Raw genomic sequence first — 22,179 nt, forward strand, 5'->3', positions numbered from 1 at the left:
GTCTCAATAGACACACAAATTACAATTTAGCGAAATTCATTATAAATTTACATGAACTTTAGCAGCTGGAGAGGACTAAAGTAATTTTTTTCTCCAAATAAACCTTTTGCGGAATAAGTATTCGCTACTCAGATATCCATGCAAAGTACGGTGTTGCAATGAAAAAAATGCAAACATAACACACTTTGGCCCAATTTTTGGAGGCATATGTGTAAGAGAAATTGCGTTATTATGTTTGGGCTTTGAACAGTTTACAGAAGCATGCTTACTTAGCATATAGACCAAATTTGGTAAAGAACGGAGAATTAAGTGGTACTTTTAAAATAATTTTTCCACAACGAACATTTAAAACACATTCCGGGAAGTTCAGAAGACACCCACATCAACAAAACTTTTTTCTCACGAAAATAGACTACGATATCTCTGTTTTCAATGTAGTAATTGAGCACATTTTTTCAAATACATTTCAGATGGTCACCAAAATTGGCTGGGGCGTTTGGCATAGAAAGACCCTATAGTGATTAGAGTCCCACTTCTGCTGATGATGATCCCACTTCCACTCGAACACAAATTCTCGGTGATTTGATGTGCGGGAAACAAAATATTTCACGACAAGCGCTGCCTTCGTTTCTCCCCGATCGATAAATACAGATTATTTCGGAACATGCACTCAAACTAGCTCACAAGTTTCGATACGAACTTACTGCAACCGAGCAACACCATTGTAGTTTACCGTGGCAGGCGAAAAGTTAAATGGCACTGGAAAACCAGAAAACCAGAAACAGCAAAGAACAAAAGACCAACACGACTTAGTCTTCCTAATAAAATTGCAAACAATCTTGACCATATTATTCACAGCGTTTGCTTTTATATATATCATCATCCTACGCAGTATCCAAACGTTAGCGTTCGTGCAGAAGCGTAGTTAGAAAATTGGCAGATCCCACGTACAGTGGGAATCGATTATATGCAAAGCACGAACTAGGAAGGTTGTTGCGTCACTTTAAAAGGACCCTGAAACGCTTTTTCACACGATATTAATTCACTGGAAAAGCTTATTGCCTCACGAATTCAACGCTGCAAAAAGTTCAAGCATCCGTCCAGTGCGGGTGGAGTTACAAAGGTTTGTGTAATGCTGAAATTGCAATCTTTCTTTTCTCGTCCCGACGAAAGCGTTGATTGATATGTGGGGTTTCACGTCCCAAAACCGCCATATGATTATGAGAGACGCCGTAGTGGAGGGCTCCGGAAATTTTGACCATCTGGGGTTCTTTAACGTGCACCCAAATCTGAGCACACGGGCCTACAACATTGCCGCCTCCATCGGAAATGCAGCCGCCGGGATTTAAACCCGCGACCTGCGGGTCAGCAGCCGAGTACCTTAGCCACTAGACCACCGTGGCGGGGCCCGACGAAAGTGTTGTAAGCTAAGCAGGGAGAGATGCAGGGTCATAGAAAAACGTCACACGTGCCTCATGGCCTTGAGCACCTTTTTTTCTTTGAATATGCGCCGCTTTTTTTTTGGTGATCGCGCGCGAATAGGTGGACAAGTTGCGGCCTCCCGCGGTCATCTCTGTAACGAGCAAGCGCGCCAGGTTCAAATCACCCAATGGGTTATAGATGGGTAATTCACATGTAATATTTGGGCATATCACGCCATTTGTCGAGAATACAGAAAGCAATTTTCAGCTAACTTTGGTAATTTATTTTGAATTCCAGACCGCGTGCTGTGCTATAATATTTGGCTTGCGTGTTGTCGGGAGTCTCTTCTACTGATCAGCAGCGTTTTCTGACCATGCTCAAAAAGTGTTGCAGGGCCCCGTTAAGGTCAGCACAGCAATATGAGGTGAACGTAAATTATGCTGTACATGACTTCCATGTCATGATTATCATGTTTGGACAGGTCATATACCTTCGTTGTCCATTCACGTCACGTGATATTAAAGTTTGTATATGTCGAGCTAGCGAAACGACTGCATGCGTGCTGTGAGCGTTGTAAGTAGTCATGTTTTACATTACACACATGTCCTGATAATCATCTGTGGACGTGTCACTTACCTTCGTCATCTGTTCGCATCGTGTGCTACCCAATTCGATATATGTGAAGCAATTTGTTACGTGACACGCATCTGATGATTATCATGCTTGCACCAGTCACATATCTTTCTCATTTGTTCACGTCCCATCATACCACATTTGGTGTATGTGATGCTAGCGACACGGCCGCGATCGCATCATGAATGTGGCATGTAGTCATGTTGTTACATGACACGCATCCTACGATTATCATGTTTGAACCAGTCATATACCTTCATGTTCCACTCACGTTTCGCAATACCAATTTCGGCATATGTGAAGCTGGCGAAACGGCCACGGGCGCCTCATCAATGTGGCTTGTAGTGACGTTCTTACTTGACACGCATCTCTTATTTATCATGTTGCCACCTGTCGTAAACATTCGTATTTATCCACGCTCTCTAATACTAAATTGGGTAAATGCAAAGCAAGCGAAACAGCCGCGAGTGCATCCTGAGTGTGGCATGTAGCCAAGTTATAACGTGGCACGCATCTCACGGTTATCATGCTAGCACCAGTCACAAACCTTCATCATCCACTCACGTTTCGTAATAACAATTTTGGCATATGTGAAGCTTCATGATACATTATCATACGGCCGCGAGAGCATCATGAATGTGGCATGTAGTGATGTTCTTACATGACATGCCTCTCAGAATTATGATCATGTTTGCACCAGTCGTATACTTTCGTCATCCGTTCATGTCCCGTAATACCGAACTTGGTACTTGTGAAGCTTGTGAAACCACCGCGAGGGCATAATATGCGGGGCTTGTAGTCATGAGTCATGACTTACATGACATGCATGTTATGATCTCTACGTTAGGATCTGTCACTTGTGTTCGCGATGCAGTCATGTCATACCATAACAGTTTTGCAACATATCATGAGAACTAAACAACCGAAAATGCAGGAGGGCCATGAAATGTAAATCAGAAGATTTATGACATACGTCTTATGATTTTCATGTGATGACTAGACGCTTCTTTCCGTCATACAGTCACGTTATCGCGTACCAATTTTGGTATCAATACCATTATCAAAACGGCCAGGAGAGCTAAGTGTGGCACTTGGCAAGATAGATAGATAGATAGATAGATAGATAGATAGATAGATAGATAGATAGATAGATAGATAGATAGATAGATAGATAGATAGATAGATAGATAGATAGATAGATAGATAGATAGATAGATAGATAGATAGATAGATAGATAGATGCGCTCAAACTCGCGGAAGTTCACTAGGAATTGTTTTGCATTGAAAAAGGCGTGCTTAAGCTTCTTAGCCTCGACTATGCTGCCAATTAAAGCTGTCGCCGAGTATAAATACGGTATAGGTGAGCTCGGCTGTGCTCCCGAGATTGCGTGAAACGCACTTCCCGAGTCCCTTTCATAGAGCCACCTGCGTCTTCTAACACATAATCGATAACTATGTCAGCTATTGTCCTGCAACCTTACTGCCCATGACGCGTCCGCATTGAGAAGCATACTTGCGTAAAGACTAAACACTCGCGTAGGGCTCATCGACCGAGCTACTCCCCTGCTTTTAGCACCTTGAGCGGCTGGTCAGGCCTAATAATGTCTCCAGCGTAAATAAAGCAACAAAAATTTCGCTTTTCGGTGGTGGTTTTTGACACCATAACCTCGTGCTATGAGAGCGAGTGTCTTTAGCACTAGGCTACACAGCAGAGCTACCACGAAGGGAATACATGTACAGTACATCTGAACTATACCCTTTGCGCAAATATAATGCCCGAAGACAACACTTACTTGTAGATTTCAGTGATTTTTCTGGCGTCTGTTAGATCGTACTCGTTCAATGAGGTGGCAGTTATAATCATCATGTAAACTAACTTTCTTTCTAACTTAAGTGCTGTTTTAGCATTGAAAAAAGGGTTAGCATTCCTCGCATATTATTCGTGCATAAATACACTCAATACGCCACTTGTATTCATTAAATACGGACTTACAGCAAAATAATCTACCAGATGGGGAAGACAAGGTACCTTACTTCAAGACGGGGTAACTTCTTATTAAACAAGACACATCCTGCAGACGTCCCGAACGCATGACCAACAATTCCGTAGTAACACACTGTAAACCTCAGCAGCATGCCACGGGGCACTTCATCACTGTATATTTTCATTTTTTTTCTAAAGGTAGTACATCGAGATCATGATCCACAAGCAACCTATAGACTTGGCTCTGTTTCAGCTTGGCAGCGATACCTCGAACATTTATCGCTGCCTCTCTGAGTGTTGGTGCAAAAGCCATGGCTGCAGAGTAAAGAAGTTAGCCCTGGGAATGGTGCTTATTCTCAGCGTCTAGCACATAGCTAGATATCTCCGGAGCCTCAAGGCGGACCCGTGCCACTGAAGAGCAGTGGTGGCCTGTGCTTTCCCGAAATCGGGTTTGGACGTAAGCTTGTGCTGCTGCGTCAGAACGAAGACAAATTTGCAAGAGGCCCACCTTCATGCTTTCGCTGGACACCTCGCTCCGTCTTGGGGACTGTTCGTGCGGTCGTTTGCTTGGGGTCCCAACATTGGTGCTTTCGGTAGTCACTGAAAGTTGTTCGGCTGATTCCACCGGCTCTGCTTGCTTCATTGGGTACTTCTGTAGCCTTCCTCTGTTTGGCAGGCTGGCTCCACAATAGCCTCCACAGGCTCCTTGTCACCTTGTGCTGTTCGCAGAACACTGCCAATAGGTGCGGTTGTACCTACAGAAGCATTAAAGTTCACCACGTCACCTGCCCCTTTCGCCGCGTCCTCAGCCTCCAACGAGTTCATTATGATCTCTACTGTACATTCACCTTCGGCGTGTCCGATAAACGATGCGTGCGTAAGTTTGCGCGCATCTTCACTGTGGTCTAACCAATGGCAGTATGAGAATTAGGGCACCTTACACTCTCTTCTAACATGGCCGGTAACACGGCAGAGCAAACACTGCATTGGCCGGCAAGGCGAAACCACGAGGGTCAATCGCCCAGCTACCCTGATTTGATGAGAGGGTCTTTAACCTTCATGCCACTCTTGGGCTTAAGTAGCACAGGCTGCGTTGTCGACCTTTTGTCGCTGAGTCTTTAGACGCGTCAGTGCTCCCGGGTGATTTGAATAATCTTCCCGAAAGCTGCCAACGCTGGTCGCGCAACTAACAAAAGCACAGCCACACCTGCTGATACTGTGATCAGCGGTGATGCAGCGTCAGCCCTTGACCTTCTGCTGTTCACATGCAGCAGACGTTTCATAGCGTCCACGTTGCTCATGGTGGCAGCCCAGACATGATTTACCTGGTAGGCTTAGGCCTAACGCCTTCGGCAGTGGTCCGTAGGACCAAACGCATCTCTGAAACCTTCTACTCAATATGGTTTGCCTCGCAAATCATCGTGTTAAAACACAGTACTTTGCGAAACACGTCGCTTTGGTAAAAGTGTCAAAAAACGTCGGTATCCTGTGTGTTGATCTTTAGCCATTTTGTTATCACGGCTAGTCTGTGCCGCAAACGCCACTCCTTCAGAGCACATGATTCCTGTGTTTGGCGCGCGTGAGTGTTAACGCAAAAATGACAGAGCCACGTCGGTTCTTAGAACTTTATCGTAAACTCACCATAGGCAGGCTTCTTGTCAGGAAAATAATCTCGTTATAGTGACCGACGAGGTGACTCATAACAGCAAATAAACAACGAGGCAGCATGCAATGCGATAGAGTAACAAGAGGGTTGTCAAGTGCTTGAACCCATACAAAAGCCTGAGCAACTATTCCTTAATGTTCTCAGTCATAGCATCAAAAATGCACAAAACTTCTTGTCCTTGTGGAGTGGGCACCACATTTCTCGAAAGAATGACAAAGAGTGGTATGCCGAGTGCTTTCATACTACACACAAAACAATATGGTGATTTATGGTGCAGTGGGTACCCTGCAAGTGCTCTTGTAGCAGTTATATAAAAAGATGTTTCAAGGGGCTGTAGCAATATTGCTCTTCCAGCTTTCGCTGTGACTCTGCTGTGTGATCCGCGCAGTCCGGGCGGTCTTTTTTTTATCACTATACTCAGGCACAACCTTCCGTGGAGATCAAGGTAAAGCTGCGTGGGTGGAACTACAGCTCCTGTACTCCTCCGCAAAGTAGTCCCAGTCGGCTCGAATTTCAATTCATGGCCATGTTCATGTAATCTCCCAGCACACAATTTATTACGTCTGCCCCCACACAGCCATTTTAGTGTAAAATTTGACAGAAGCTCCTTCGTCGAATTGATGGAATAGCTAGAGGGCAACGCGCACTCACCTAAAGACGAAGACGCTATTTTGACTTTAAGGTGCGCGTAAAACGTGTGACGTTTTGAGACGTGTAAAAACGCGAAATGCAGGTGGTCTAAATTTCTGGAGCCCTCCACTACGGCGTCTCTCATAATGGTATAGTGGTTTTGGGACCTTAAACCCAACATATCAATCAATCAATCAAAAACGCGAAATTACTCTTTTGAAAGCGAAAGCAAATAATAATGTCACCACGTTGCATGCGGCGTCTGTTTGTAAACGGAAGCCAGTAGAAAATCATGTTGTTTTGTATTATTATCACGCGGAACACTCAGACGCGTTTGTGGAACTATATTCAACAGCTGCGGCACATACACACTTTTGCTTAGTAGCTTTCCCTTCATTGCCACAGAAAATTGCTCCGATTATAGGACTACAACAACCTCCATCGTTAGTCTGTCAACTGATTTGTTCATGACGCCAGTGTTTTCAAACCAACGTACACACACTTACAATGCACACCTTCATGCATGCAAAACGTTTATTTTTGTTTTTGTTAGCGCAAGAATTATTAATGCTGTTGAATCAACGAGCCAATGGCCAACTTTCAACAACCAAATAATGACAATGTTTTAATGTGTCCACTTTTGGCTGAGCAGAAAGCATGCAATGTTTACACCACTTGTGATATCAAAGAAGTGTAATATGACAGTCCTGTTATGGCAGTCTTGTTATGACAACGTGGCCATCCCCCTGCGTAGCTAAGCATATTCGTCAGCCACGAAGAATTCTCAAGAACCGAAGTCAGACTTCGGGAAACTATGCGTAATAAAAGAGATAACCTTCCCCGGCGTTTTCGACCAATACCACAGTACCAAGCAGGTCATGCCAACAGCAACGAACACACAGCGCTGCCCTCACAGCTGCCTGCAAAACGCGCGCTGTGCGTCCGCCGCAGTGCAGTTGTTGGCAATTATCAATATAAGCATAATCAAAAGTGGCTAAAAAAGCGCTTTCTCGACACTTGCATTAATGGCGAAGCTCCTTCAGGTTGAGGCCCGTTCATTGTCCGCCTTCGCGTGCGCCTTGACCATGATGACTGTGACTCTGATAACGATGTTGTTCACGGATATTGACTGGCTTGTGCAGTATATGACGCTCTATATGCTCTACAGTGCATTTGGTAAGGCTGGAAACAACGAACAATCACCAGCGAGTGTGCACAGACCTCGTCTTTGCCAACATAAAGCTAGATCTGATATTTCAAAGAAGTATTAATGAAGGCAAAACTAAACTCACAGCTCAAAACAACCTACTATTTACGACCAAAGAACCATTTATATATTTGTGCACCGCTTTGTCTCTTATATACGTGTGTGAGTGGTTACTGTGAAGGACGATTTGAGGTAGCACAGAATAATTCCGCTGCTTCGCCCACTCACCATCATTTACTTCGTGGATATGGCATGCTTTTCAAATAACTCTGTTGTACTTATAATTTCATGCAGGTTAACTCTATAAGCAAGGTATGCTTTTGGGCAAGTTGGTGATGCATAGTTTATTGTGAACTGCAGCGCAAAAAGCAAGGGCGCAACACGAGTGCTGTCTAACGAATATATATTTCTTGCACGAAGGCATTAACTATACAAGAAAGCAGCCTTCGCCGCATGCACAAAAGCTCAAGGTCAAAGTGAAGGCGATGAGAGCATATTTTTGTTGCGTTGAAACTCGCGATACTAAGTAGAGTTTCCAGATACACGATTTTCATTTTTTTAGAGGTTATGAAGACATGTCGGCACACAATAAAGCTTTTATGGACAATGAAAGCTTCTTTTATAAAGCGCGATGCTCCTTCCCAATTTCTACTCCAAACGCAGCAAGCGATAAAGTTTTGAGAACACCCGCATACTGCATAGCACAGAGACAGATTGCTTCAATGTCTGTGGCGAAAATAGTTGTGCTCCTTGAGACGACTGTTGATGCATTGAATGGTCTCGCCGATGTAGTTCTTCCACTGGACAAATGTACTTCGTGCACAACACCCAAAGTACACCTTACACACTTATTAGTTTGTTTTGGCATGCTGAGGACATTTTTTTAGTAATTCCCTATTCAGAAATCTCCACTGTCGGCCTGACTCGCTTGGTGCAGAAAAGCCACAGTTACTCCTACACGCACACCAGTCTTTCTGATTCTCTGCGAGGCACCACGAACGTATGGGATGATACTTGTTTCGGTCCAAGGACATGGTTGCCGCCTAGATTGCACTGATTACCGGAATGTGTTCAACAACGTCTACACAAGGTACACTAAAACCACTGTGGAGAAACAAGCGTCAGTTCTTGTTTAGTTACTGCCTTCGTCCAACACAACATAGTTTGTTGTTCGTCAGCTGTCGTGTTGTCTCTAGTTATTTGCTGCCTCCTTTTTTACTTTTTTGCTCCAGTTCACTTTTTAATAAACAGTTAAACACTCTCTTTGTGACAAAAGATTCCTTGCAATGTTCTTCTTTTATATTCCTTTTAAGTGCTGCTTTTATTTTCTCGTATACGCAGTTGCCTAATAAAGCGTATCAAGTTCACCGAATTCCAGTTCGCTTTCTAAACTGTTACGGAACAATATAACGTTACAATATCAAAATAGGACACAAAAACAGCTTTTCAACAGTATACATTTTATACACAACACCATGGCAGTGGTCTAAACAATTAAACGAATTCTCTAGGAGTGACTCTGAAGGCGCTTTTTACTGAACATATTAGGTGAAACTGGTAATAAATATTATAAAATGTTTACTTACGGTACCAGCACAGATTTCCGAATAATGTAGAGGGCCCAATCCAGATTTATGATTGTCCTTCTTATATTTGCTATAAAAAAGGTGTATTAAATATGCAGCAGCAAATAAAAATTGTAGCATTATCACAACGTAAGCCCATGTTAGTCAAGGGTGTGGTAGGGGGTTCAGGAGGTTACAGACTTCCTTCTGAAACTTGTGTTGCTTTCGCGTATACAAACGCACGCGCGAGCTTACATAAACTATTGCTAAACCCTCTTCTCAAAAACAATTTAACTGTTCGCCACTGTTTGATTGAAAATACTTTTTGTAATGCCATAATTACAAACGCAATATATGGCTTACCCTGCGACTAGTGCACATAGTCTATTTCAGTAGTCATGTGCAGCACTGTGCAATCTGCCATCTTTCTTAGCCGATCAAGAGGTCGAGAAAAACTAAATGTGTCCTTCAGTACTTTGTTGTCTCCAAGCGGCAAGCGCTGCTAGCGATGAACTTGCACATCAGCGCAATCTCTTAAGCAGAGAGTTCTGTTGCGCTGTCTTAATACTGTAGAGTAACCCATCAACGCCTAGCAGCTCTCAACATAGCACGACTCGTAGTTCACCTGACCTTTTGCTAACTTCTAGAAGTTTCATAGTTCCAATAAAAAAACAAAAAAGATGCAGTTTCAAACTTCTGGCCTTACGAGCTGATGCCGGCTTTCTGCACCGGAGGGCCATTCTTCTCACGCGTTTATTCTCACCTTACTTCTTCCTGTCTCGGTAAATTTCGACATTGTTGGCTTCAAAGTTTCTGCTATGTCAAAGTTTTGATTATTTGGAGTGGCCACACGTTTGACATTTTCTGTTAACTGCATATACTCGGCGCTTGCGAGCACTCTAATCCCTTCGAGCATTATAATCTCATCGGCCCACCTAACGTTCTGTCTCCCCTTCGTGGGTTTGCCTTCTTTGTGAATCCAGTCAATGACCCTTAATGACCAGTGGTTATCCAGACTACGTGCTACGTGCCCGGCCTATGTCCGTTTCTTCAACTTGATTTCAACTATATATGCTATCCCTAACCTCGGTTTGTTTTCTGACCAACTCTGCCCTCTTCTTGTCTTTTAGGTTACACCTATCATTTCCTTTCCATCGTTTGCTGCGTCATCCTCAAGTTATAAGCTTAACGCTCTTTGTAAGCCTCCAGGCTTCTGCTACATTGGTACATAAAGGCAAGTTGCATCCGTCATATACCTTTCTCTTTGGTGTTAGCGGCAGATTACCAGTCATAACTTTAGAATACTTGCAGAATGTGATACACCCTTCCTTATTGTTCCAGTTATTTCACTCTCATGGTTCTGCTCCAAAGTTATTACCTGTGCTAAAGACATATTCCTTTACAACTTCCGGCATCTTCAAACCAATCGCGAAGTGCTGGTTTCTGCTGAGACTGTTGCACATTGCTTCGCTTTTGTGCATATTATGATCAGATCTAAACTGCTGCTTTCTTTGTCCAGTTCAGTAATCAAGAGCTGTAATTCGTCCCTGGCCTTACTCATCAAGGCAATGTCATCAGCGTAATGCAGGTTACAAAGATGATTTCCGTTGGCTCTTATCCCGCACTCTTCCCAATCAACGGCTCTGAAAACATATAAACACGCGGTGAATAGGTCTGGAGAGGCCGTGTCTCTCTGCCTTATACCCTTCTTTATTATGATTATGTTGCTTACTTTCTGGAGAACTATGATGGCTGTGGATCTACTGTAGATTTTTTCTAGTGTGTTTGGGTAGGGTACGTAGATGCATTGATTTCATAGTCAGTGAATTGCTGATGTCTTGATCGAGTCAAATGAATTATTCTCAACTTTGAAAGCTACTTAGAGGGTCGGTTTTTCACCACGCGTTTCTCTATCACCCCACTGATAGTATGAATATCGTCTATTGTAGAGTAGCCTGTATGAAATCCTGCCCGGTGCTTTGCTTGATTGAGCTCCAATGTTCCGTCAATTCTGTTAGCTAGTTGATGACTGATATGTCTGGTTTAACGTTCGAAAACCAGCATATGATTACAACAGAAACCGCAGTGGTAGACTCCAGCATTTTCGACCACCGGGGGTTCTTTAACGTGCACCCAAATCTGAGCACACGGGCCTACAGCACTTTCACTTCCATCGGAAATGAGCCGCTGCAGTCCGGATTCAATCCCGTGACCTACGGGCCAACAGCCAAGTACTTTAGCCACTATACCACCACGGTGGGTAATTTATTACCTAGTAATTTTATAAATAGTTGGTAGAGAACAGAAATTGAGCTGAGGGGCCTGTGATTTTTCAAGTCATTGACATCTTCGTTAATTCCTAAACATTAAATAGAGGCTGATGTTCCCCCAAGATTTTGGTACCCTTCTCGTCGAGAAAAACCTTGTATATAAGTTGGCAAGTTTTTCTAACGCAATTTTCTTGCCATCTTTCAATAGGTCCGTTGTTACCGTATCCTCATGAGTGGCTTTGCCTCTTTGCATTTCTTCTAGGGCTTTCCTTACTTCTCCTTTTGTTAGTGGTAGGATGTAGAATTCCTAAGGCCTATTATTGCTTCTGATGATTTTATCCTGGTTGTTTGGGCTGCTTTAACGCTCTTTGTGGAACTCCTCCACCACTTCAACTATCCTATCCATATTGGTTATAAGGTTGCCTTCCTTGTTCCTTAATGCATACATCAGATTTTTGCCTATCCACTAGTTTACCTTCACAGCTTTTAGGCATTTGCCGTTTTTCACAGCCTGCTCAATTCTCTCAATGTTATAATTTCTGATGTCGGCTACCTTGCGCCAATTGATTAACTTCAAAAGCTCCACTAGCTCTGTATGATTTGTTGCATTTGAGGATTTCATGGTCGCCCATCTTTTAATTTGATTTTTTTTTCTTGTCATAGTTTGCTAGTGTCCTGCCAGTTACTGTACCCCCGACTTGCACTGCACACTGTTTGATAATACTTGTAAGATTATCGTTTATTGTTTCAACGCTAAAGTATGTTACCTGGTTCAGAGCCTCAAATATATTCTAAAATGACCCTCTAAAACTATTCATACTTTTTATTTCACGGCTAGCTTAATATTTGGCTTCTTGCGTATCAATTTATGACTTCCATGGTCACTGCGTCGAATCTTGCCAACTGTTTTTTTCATTTTGTACAACGCCTGGGTGTGCGCACAGAACAAGATCCATTTCATATTTAGTTTTGCCATTAGAACTTCGCCACGTCCACTTACGGTTAGCCCGCTTTCTGAAGACTGTATTCAAGATATGTAAAGTACAACGTATTACGAACTTTACTAATAGCTCCACTTCGGCATTTCTAGAGCCAATGCCCTAATCCCTCACTGCATGGTCTCAGGCCTCTTTCTTGCCTACTTCCGCATTAAATTCTCTCATCAAAATAGTATACTGTGTCTTTATTTTATTAATGGCCGAAATACGTCTTCATATAAGCGTTCGACGAAATGATAATCATGGCTCGATTTATGAACGTAGGCCTATACCGCCTTCACCTTCTGCCTGTTGTTAAATTTGGTTACGATACTTTTCACTTTCTCACTGATGCTGTAGTATTCCTCTTTGTCTCAGCGATATTCTTGTGTTCAAGAAACCACATTTTCTGTCAACTAATTCATGGTAGCATAGGACGTGCTCGTTCATCAGCAGGGCAATAGCCTCACTTGTCCTCCAAACTTTGCTGAATCCTATTACATCCCATTTAATCCTTATTAACTTTCCAACAAGGACACCCAGAAGTGCCTCTCTAGATGGTGTTCTAGCCTAGAACATAGCCAAGTCCTGATTCCGAAGGCGGCCTGTTCGGACCCAGAAATTCTTAGCACCTTCTGCTGCGTCGCAGGCCTTACCACCACGATAGACAGTTGCTTTGCAGCTGCTGGGGATTCAGGGCTAAGGATTAATTGTGGTAGTCTTGTGAGGTAGAGGCCAAGTACTGCATAGGATTCACCAATCCTGCTCTGGTGAGAATGCGCATCGCCACCAGGTAGTCACCAGTGAGACGGCACCGCAGAACACTTCTTTCTTTCTGTTTAGCGATTCTTTATTCATGCGTTTTAAGCAAGCATACAGTTGGGAATGGTCTGGCATCTGCATTCGAACCAAATTTTGCCATTGCGTGATAGGCTGCTACTCATCTCTAAATAGAGAGTTTTGTTGCACTTTCTTAGCACTGCGGTAAAGATTATATATAGGGTTTCATGTCCCCAAACCATCTTATGTATAAGTGAGACGCCTTACTGGAATGCTCCGGAAATTTCAATGACCGGAGTTTTTAACGTGCAACTAAATTTAAGCACACGGGCCTACGGAATCTTTGCAACCTAATCTATTTGGCTACTTCTACGTGGTTGTCACGTTCTGCGTATACGTCACCGGCAGTTACACTGCATGAACAGTAATTGCGAAAGGCATCAACTGCTGAAACATAGACTGGCACTGCCAATACGGCAGTGCCAGTCTAAGATTCCCTAAGTTGAAGGGACTAAAGGCGCATTACCTCTGCCTCACTAGCACAATAAATATAGTTGGTACAGTATTTATAGCTCACGTAAATAAATGTAGGTGTTGTCCTTAGCCGGGAGTACATATGTAGCGTGGGTGTAATTAAATAGCCGATTCTGCATAATCACGTGATGCCTCACGAATATTACCGTCCATTTTAATTGCAATTGTAAGGCCTAAAGTACTGTGTAGTAGAATACTTGGTTGCCACGCAGAATTCTTGGGTTGAATTACTGCTGAAACCCTTACATTTTTTCCTTACACTCATCGGGTCAACGCAGTCGATGTTAGTTTTTTCTTACTACTCACGCATTAAAACAATCATGCGTGTTGTCGCCATTCTTCGGTAGATATATGATCCTCAATACATGTCAATCGCGGGGCACACATCCGCGTACCATTGGCACAGGCACGCCAGTGGGTAGGTGCCACTGTCTGGCGGAAATGTTTAAAAACGTACGCCATTGGGCTGTGACAATATTCACGTCATGACTAGCGAATTGTGTTCATCAAACCACCGTACCCTCCTATACTAATTTTGGTTAACTCCAAGTTAAAGGGGTCATCACAATAGAAGCCACACGTAAGGGAATACATAGGTGAGTAGTTATACAGCAAGAGTACTCGCAGTACGCAAAGAAATGATTCACATTTGAGGTACCTTGACTCGGACGGCGATATGTATCTTCAGAAGAACGGCATCTGCATAGGTTCAGTCTAGCTCTGATTTTAAGCAATATATTATACTTTTGGGTTGGGAAGACAGATCTGTCTCCACTCTTATTGAGGATAGTCGTGGTAATGAAGTCTTATTGTCTTCATTCAAATTTAATTTTACTGACCAGAACTCCAGTGACGCCAAGATGGTCGTCAGCAACAGCGTGAAGACTTTTAGGCACACTTTATCTCCATTTGAAGTGACTCACAAACTCTCGCTCCATTTCTCCATGACGTTTTCAAGAAAAAGAGACAACGAGGAATTTTTGCCGGAGCTGCCTTAATTTTTTTTCTCTTCAAGACTTCGTGTCAGATTTTCTTGCTCTGTCTTCAGAAAAAAGTTGGCAGAGCCCACGTAAAGTGGGAATTGATTATATGCGAAGCACAAATAAGGAGGGTTGATAGGTAACTTTCAAATCACCGCAAAGATAGGAGAAGAAGGTAATTTATGCCGTACACAACTTCCGTGTCATGATTATCATTTTTGGTTGTCTCGTTTATCTTTTTCATCTATTCACGTCACGTGATGCCAAATTTAGTATTTGTGAAGCTAGCGAAATGTCCGCGAGCACGATATGAACGTTGTATGTTGTGATGTTCTTCCATGACAAGCATGTCATGATTATCATGCTTGAACCAGTGATTAACCTTCGTCATTCATTGACGTCGTGTAACGCCATGATTGGTGTATGTGGAGCTATTGAAACGCCTGTGAGTGCATCATGAAGTGCCAAGAATACTCTAACTTGACGTTGACGCGCCCACACGCTGGGCACAGAAACGCTATTTGTTAGCAAAACGCGATAACTCTTTAGTCTCACACCAGGCGTGACCAGCGCGACCAGCGTCCATTGGCGTGGCCCGGTGGCAACCAGCGCGAAATGAGACATGTTGCACTTCGCCCCGATGCGTTACCCAGACAGCACTGCGCCTGCCTCTTTTCGTGACGGAGGTACGCCGGACGCGCTGAAACCTAGGAGGATATAAAAAAAAAAATTGCTGGAGTGGAGGGAGCGCTCTTCAAGTGAAGCCAGCGCCGCCATGTTGTGGTGGGCAGAAAGCTCGGCTCGGCTGGCTCGGTGGCGGCCAGCGCTGCCAGTTCACCTGCAGCGACGGTGGATTGCGGTTCGTGCGCCTGTCTTTCCTTGACAAGTGTGTCTCTGCAGTGCATTCGAATGCGTGCGGCTCGATTCAAGCGAGCATGGTACAATCCTGCGTAGCGTATGGGTGCACAAATCGCGCGATTCCTGCTTCCAAGATCACATTTCACAGGTGCGTACTGAAAGCACGTAGTGCTTACGCGGTCTAATACGGCTGACTCGTGTTTTTCATTGGTAGGCTTAAGGAATTAATATTTGGAAATTATTGGCAGGTTTCCAAAAGATGCTGAGACACGGAACCTATGGGAGCGAGCTGTGCGTCGTGAACACTGGAAACCGACAGATAAAGATCGCCTTTGCTCTGCGCACTTTGATCCGGCGTGTTTTGACCGGACCGGACAAACAACAAGGTTGAAAGCGGGAAGTGTGCCGACTTCGTTCGCTGCTTTTCCTGCCCACCTCCAGGCACCGGTAAGCATCGGAACTTCGCAGATATAGTGCTCTGACATCAAGGAGGTTGGAATGACGTAGACATATCTCTTCTGTCGTGTTTTGTCGACGTGACTGCATTGCTGCGTGTTTCCTCGCGAGCTTTTCGTCCCGTTCGCTCGTTTACAATATCGCTCAACACACGATTAGCGCATGATCATTGTCGAATGTTCCCGAACATGCTTTCGTGAATACATATATTCATGTTATGAGCAATAATTGAAGTATATATATCATTCTAAAAGTAGTTAATTTCCACTATGTGCTTATTTCAGGTGAAAAGGAAGCGGCCAGCACCAAAACCTCGAGGATGCAGTCCTGCTCAGCAGCAAGAGGCCTTAAATACTGAAGATCATGTCACTGTATCACCATCAAAGCAGTGGTACAAGACGAAGTTGCAGGAAACAGAAGACGAAAGATTGCACTTGAAGAAAAAAATTAAAACGTTGCAGCAGAGCAAACGAAGGCTGACACAAAAGAAAATCACCGCCGAAGAAATTATTAGAGGCATCGAAGAACAAAAGCTTTTGTAGGTGTGCCATCCTACAACCAGAGGACCACGATTACACAGACCGAATTGACTATCCAGAGAGCCTCTCCACATTCGTTTGCTCTGTCGTGCCTTACATTGCAGGCTTTGTCGCTCGCAAAATCGCTACTACAAACACCTGTGAGTTGTGCATAGAAGCTCTTCATGGAGCGGATACATCTCTATTGGTGAGACAAAAAAATCGAGGTGGACTCTTTTACCCTTCCGAAGACGTTGTGTCACTGTGCGAAACAGCGGAAAAGGGGCTGCGTCGACTGCAGGCTTCCACTCAATGCCTTAAGAACATACATGCCAATACCAAACAACTAGTCCTGGAGATTTTGAGTCAATCACTGGAAAAGAGGTGGTTTTCACAATTGGAACAACATCTTTTTGACGTCGACGTGTTGGACAACCATATTTACAACTTGAGCAAGCAAGTATTGGAGCTGTACATCAAGATCAGGCTGCACCACATGACAAAGGAACGAAGCCGGGAACTCGTGAAAGACAAAGTTAGGTCTTTGCTTTCAAGACTCGTCATTTTTAGGAATCAGTGAAACAACTTTGCCATAACGTTCATGTTGGCTAAAGGCTGAGAAAGCTGTACAAATAAAATTTTAACACATGAAAAACGAACCGTTCTGTAGTCTCTTTAAATACTGCCAGTGTATCGGCGACTATGTGAGCACGTTTTTACTTCTCTAGCAGCAATCATTTGCGAAAAAAAAACGGCCGCGGAAGTGCACTATATGCTACGCGGCCGCCTTCCTGCCCACCACAAGATGGCCGCCGCCGGCTTCACTGTGCTCTATGGGTAAGTATAGGCGGCTTCCACTCCAGCAATTTTTTTTTTTATATCCTCCTAGGCTGAAACACGCAGGCGTCAATGCAACGTAGCGCGGCGCGTGCCTGCGAGTGTACGACAGGACCGGCGCCTGGCGTGGCAACGCCGCCGTGACGCGACGAAACGAACGCCGGCGCGCACGCGTGCCGTGACACGTCGAAGTGCATGGGCGCCTTAACTGTGACATGTAGTCATGTTGTCACATGACACGCATCTCATGGTTATTATGTTTCCACCAGTCACATACCTTCGTCATCTGTTAAAGTCACGTAATATCAAATTTGGCATATGTGAAGCTAGCGAAACGGCCACGAGCGCATCGTCGGTGTGGCATGTAGTCTTGTTGTTACATGGTACGCATGTGGTGATTACTATGTTTCAATGTAACATTAACCTACGTCGTGCGTTTGCGTCACGTCATACCGAATTTTGTATAGGTGAAGCTAGTGAAACTGCTTCGAGCACATGACGAGTGTAGCAGGTAGTCATGTTGTTACATAAGACGCATATCATGTTTAGAATGTTTGCACCAGTCTCATACCTTCGTCAACCATTCGTGTCCCGTAATACCAAATTAGGTATAAGTAACGGTAGCGAAACGGTCGTCAGCACATCTTGAGCGTGACATGTATTCATGTTGTTACATTACACGCATCTTTTAGTTATCATTTCTGTGCCAGTCACATTGCGTCGTCATCTATTCGCGTACCATAATACCAAATTTCGTTTATTTGACGCTATAAAAAATGGCTGCGAGCGCATCATGAGCGTGGCATGTAGTCAGGTTGTTACATGATACAAATGCCATAATATTCAAGTGTGGGTTGGTCGCTTGTGTTCGCCATGCAAATCATGTCATACCATACTAGTTTGCAACATGTCATGTCAACGAGACCACCGCAAGAGCAGCAAGTCCATTAAATGTAAATCATGACATTCATGACATACATGTCATAATTTTCGTGTTATGACTGGTCAAGTATTCTCGCCATACTGTCATGTTATGCCATACCAAGTTTACTATTGATACTAATATCCAAACGGCCAGGAGAGCAAAAAGTCGTAGGCGGCTAGATAGATAGATAGATAGATAGTTAGATAGATAGATAGATAGATAGATAGATAGATAGATAGATAGATAGATAGATAGATAGATAGATAGATAGATAGATAGATAGATAGATGATAGATAGATACGCTCAAGGTCGCTGAAGTTCACTAAGAAATGTTTCGCATTCAATAGCGCGGCTGTCTCCGCAACCGCTACCGGTTAGCTTCTCACATGTCTGGCATTTGATCTTCGTCTTCAGCAGGAGTTTTAATGGTATTTTACGTCATTGCGAAACAAGCGTCATATCAATTCTTTTTCCACTGACAGATAGAGGGCTGAACTACCACTACGCGAAAGCAGTGTGGCTCTTATAGGGCCACTCACCAGGTTTGACAAATTTGAGCTGACAATTGCAATGCGTAGACGAGGCGTTCATGATCATGTCTGCCAAAATTTGCAACGCTACGCACCGCGAAAATGGGTCAAATTTCAAGATGAATGCTGCTTCCCCTTCCCTGTGCTGGCGCACGCGTAGAGGATGAGGGCATGACGTAGGCGTAGGAATGGCTCTACGTACAGGGCAATGCAGGGACGTTGGTCCTCTACGTAGAGGAGTCTGCTCTGACGTTGTCAACAGTATACTACGTGACATGGCTAAACGTATTTAACCAACATGCGTAGTTTATGTATTTGTTGTTTTAAGAGATAAATAAAATGTGAAAATTATGAGACAAAATGAAAAACTGTGCGGGCTTTTATTTTTTTCGTGAAATGCTACTAGATGCGAGGCTAATGTGCCAGCGTTTTGAATGTGTTCGTGTCCCCGTGGTCGGCGCAATGAGCAGACGACCGCTGTGGAAAGCTGCTACGTGTTCGCGCACTAATTGTGCTCATATACTCCACCACGTCTAAGCTAGCGTTTTCAAACCATCCCGCAGAAACAGGCAGAAGACCACAATATAACGCTGGTCAACAAAGCAACGCTGCTCGCGTTCTCAGTAGTTGGACTTATTTGGGCACGTCATGCGCACGTCACCTCAGGGTCGGGTGCTGGAGAGGGTGAGGAAGAGATTTGGCTTGCGAACGCTACGTGGAGGAGCGGCAAGGGTTTTGTGTTCGCCTCCCCTCATGCTCGTTTCACTCCACTTCAAAACACCTGTTTTCTCCGCTCGTGATGAATCGACTCAAAGAATTTTTGTGGCAAAATGTCCCTCATAAGACACCCCATTACTTCCACTGTCTAACTAAAATTCGGTATGGGGCCTGGTGAGTGGCCCTTTAAAGCATAACAATGGTGGCAGTTCGCATGCCCACAGCTACACGTCTTCTGGCCTGTTTCGCTCCGCCTACTCTTGTAGCGCCGCTTCCCCTCACCCATCAATCCCCACCTGCCTGACTCCACATCCTACCTACAGCCTAGTAGTACTACCAGGCCCGCATCAACATTGCTGACTTCGGCAAAGCTGTGCACGACGATATTTTAAACCTGTGGGTGTAACAGCTGTGATGTAAACTCGTAATAGTACTGTAGCTAAAAATAACATGTACCTAATCCTTTTAAAACTGTCAGCTAGAAATTATATCATAACTGACTATTGACATGAGCCAAAGGCAGTATGAATACCTCATAGAAAATAAAAACTGTATAGAAAAACTCACGTAATTGAATCATTGTGGAGTTTGAGCAGCCTCCTTACCGTCTCTTTTTCTTCCTCCTGTCAGAACACGACGACTCATTATGAGGGACAACACGTTCTGTCCTTTTATTCATATGCTCACATTCTTCACAAATATGTTTTCCATTTGATTATTCTCAGCATGTCATTACTTTGATTTAATACTTATTGTCTAATATGTTTTCGGCGTTCAACTGATCGCTGTTATAGCAGCAGCGCTTGTACTTGCCTTGCATTCAAGCACTTTACCTATCTACATCTAAAGAGCTGCATTTATACCACGGGAAGTTGTTTGATACTTAACCAAAGTTAATGTGTTCAAAAAGTGAATGAATTTAAAGCACGTCTGGATAGCAACCTGAGACAGCTTGCTCTATACGCACCAATGTAGATACTTCTCGTTTCAGCAGGCACAACCGACTCTTGTGTGTCCGTTGTTCCTTCAGAAATTCACAAATATTGGTGCACTCCTTTATACCACACCGAGTCCAATAGTCTCTAATTTTTTTACAGTCCGACCAATGTTAGAACTTCACCTAGAATATCTTCTGTCAAGGCTTTCCTACAAAAAAAAAACATTACCTCCGCATTCACTCACCTCGCATTGACTCGCATAAACGTTCACTCCTTGGTTATGTCCGATGCTCATCAGATATCTGTGGCAGAAAATGAAGTTTAGAATACGTTCCAGCAAGGGGACTATTCATTATCCGTGGTGCTCCGGCAAAAAAGGGCACGTCCGTCAGTTCATGCTCGGTGCAGTCGTGAAATAGCCTGCTAGCAGCTACATAAGCATAGGCTACAGAGAGGGTGAGCATCAGCCACAGCGAGAAGCCGTGGGAAGAAAATGCAGCCATTTGTTTCAAAAAATGAGTATAGAATGGTTAATTAAGTACATTTTGCTGCCACAAATTGACCATTACAGAATGTGTGAGTTTTTCGCGATTGAAAAACATATGCTAAATGCAGCTATAAGAGGCTAACACTGCACTTAGGCGAGCTGCTGTTCTCTAGTCACGCGATCTCCTAACTTGTGGTAGGCCTTCAAGAAAACTTATTTTTCTCCCGGTAATTTTAAATACCCATTAGACATAGAAAACCTAGTTGTTCGGCACGACTTCTGTGACTATTCGCTGGTTTCCTTGAATTTCAGTAACAGTAATCTCTGTATCCTCCGCAATGTGTGTTTAACATTCGTTATCTTTTTTCTTTAAAGGCGTTAAGATGTTGGCGTTTGTATGAGGGCTGCACTGCGAAACAAACAAAATGACATTTCATGCATTTAAATTATGTACAAAAAAGCGGCCTTCCTACGTAACCCATTTACTAGTTAATACATACCAGTTATTCATAAGGCCTTCCGAACGGGAATATTTGCACAGGTTTAGAAATAATGTCTCACTTTTCTTCAATTATATACCAAAAGAGAAAACATTAGCGAACGTGTTCACAGCACAGCTTTGCTTAACAAAGCAAAATAAAAATAAAGGGAGAAAGAAAAGCGGTTGTAAGGCGAAGAGCGGATGAGGCCGGCAGGCAGGTGAATCCGGCCTACAGTTCCGGCACTTCCTTGAGAAACTGGCAAAATATATTAGGCTCTTGCGCCTTTGGACCGACAGAATCGGGTAGGTGGCATTATTATTTCGGGGAAGCACGCAGTAACGTTTGTGGCACTGATATTTATCACACACGGGTGCTTCTCATCCTGAGCTATCGAGAGAGCATTGCACGCTTATACGTGTTAATAATCGCATTCGTCGAAACAGGCAGCAATCAGGTGACGGGCTGCAAAATGCAGCTGGTTTCGTTTTCGTGCCCAGCTAAATATGATTGATGGAGCCGACTAGATAGCCGAAAAATGCGACAGTATGTTTTCTTTTAACGCTTGCTCATTTTGTCTAAGAAAACACTAGCTATAAAGTGTACGCTTGACTCTTGAAAAAAGGCTCTGGCTGAGAATGACTCACATAAGCATTTTTTTCCTAGAGTAGGTTCCAACATGTCCCCACGCAAGCTCTTCTTGCTTTATTAAACTTACCATTCGCGAAGTTCCCATGTGTCTAGACACATTACAGAAGCCTAGAATCGATATTCAGTGTTCTGCG

At 43.7% G+C, this 22,179-nt stretch overlaps 1 long non-coding RNA gene across 1 annotated transcript; it reads left to right on the forward strand.

The window, feature by feature from the left end:
* Positions 1-15,386: 15,386 nt before the first annotated feature.
* On the forward strand, positions 15,387-17,139 carry LOC142784716 (uncharacterized). Its single transcript, XR_012888743.1, has 2 exons — positions 15,387-15,953; positions 16,247-17,139. It is a non-coding gene; the product is annotated as an uncharacterized LOC142784716 (long non-coding RNA).
* Positions 17,140-22,179: the final 5,040 nt, after the last annotated feature.

The sequence above is a fragment of the Rhipicephalus microplus genome, unplaced genomic scaffold (genome assembly GCF_043290135.1).
Source record: "Rhipicephalus microplus isolate Deutch F79 unplaced genomic scaffold, USDA_Rmic scaffold_15, whole genome shotgun sequence".
In the NCBI taxonomy this organism is placed as follows: Eukaryota; Metazoa; Arthropoda; class Arachnida; order Ixodida; family Ixodidae; genus Rhipicephalus; species Rhipicephalus microplus.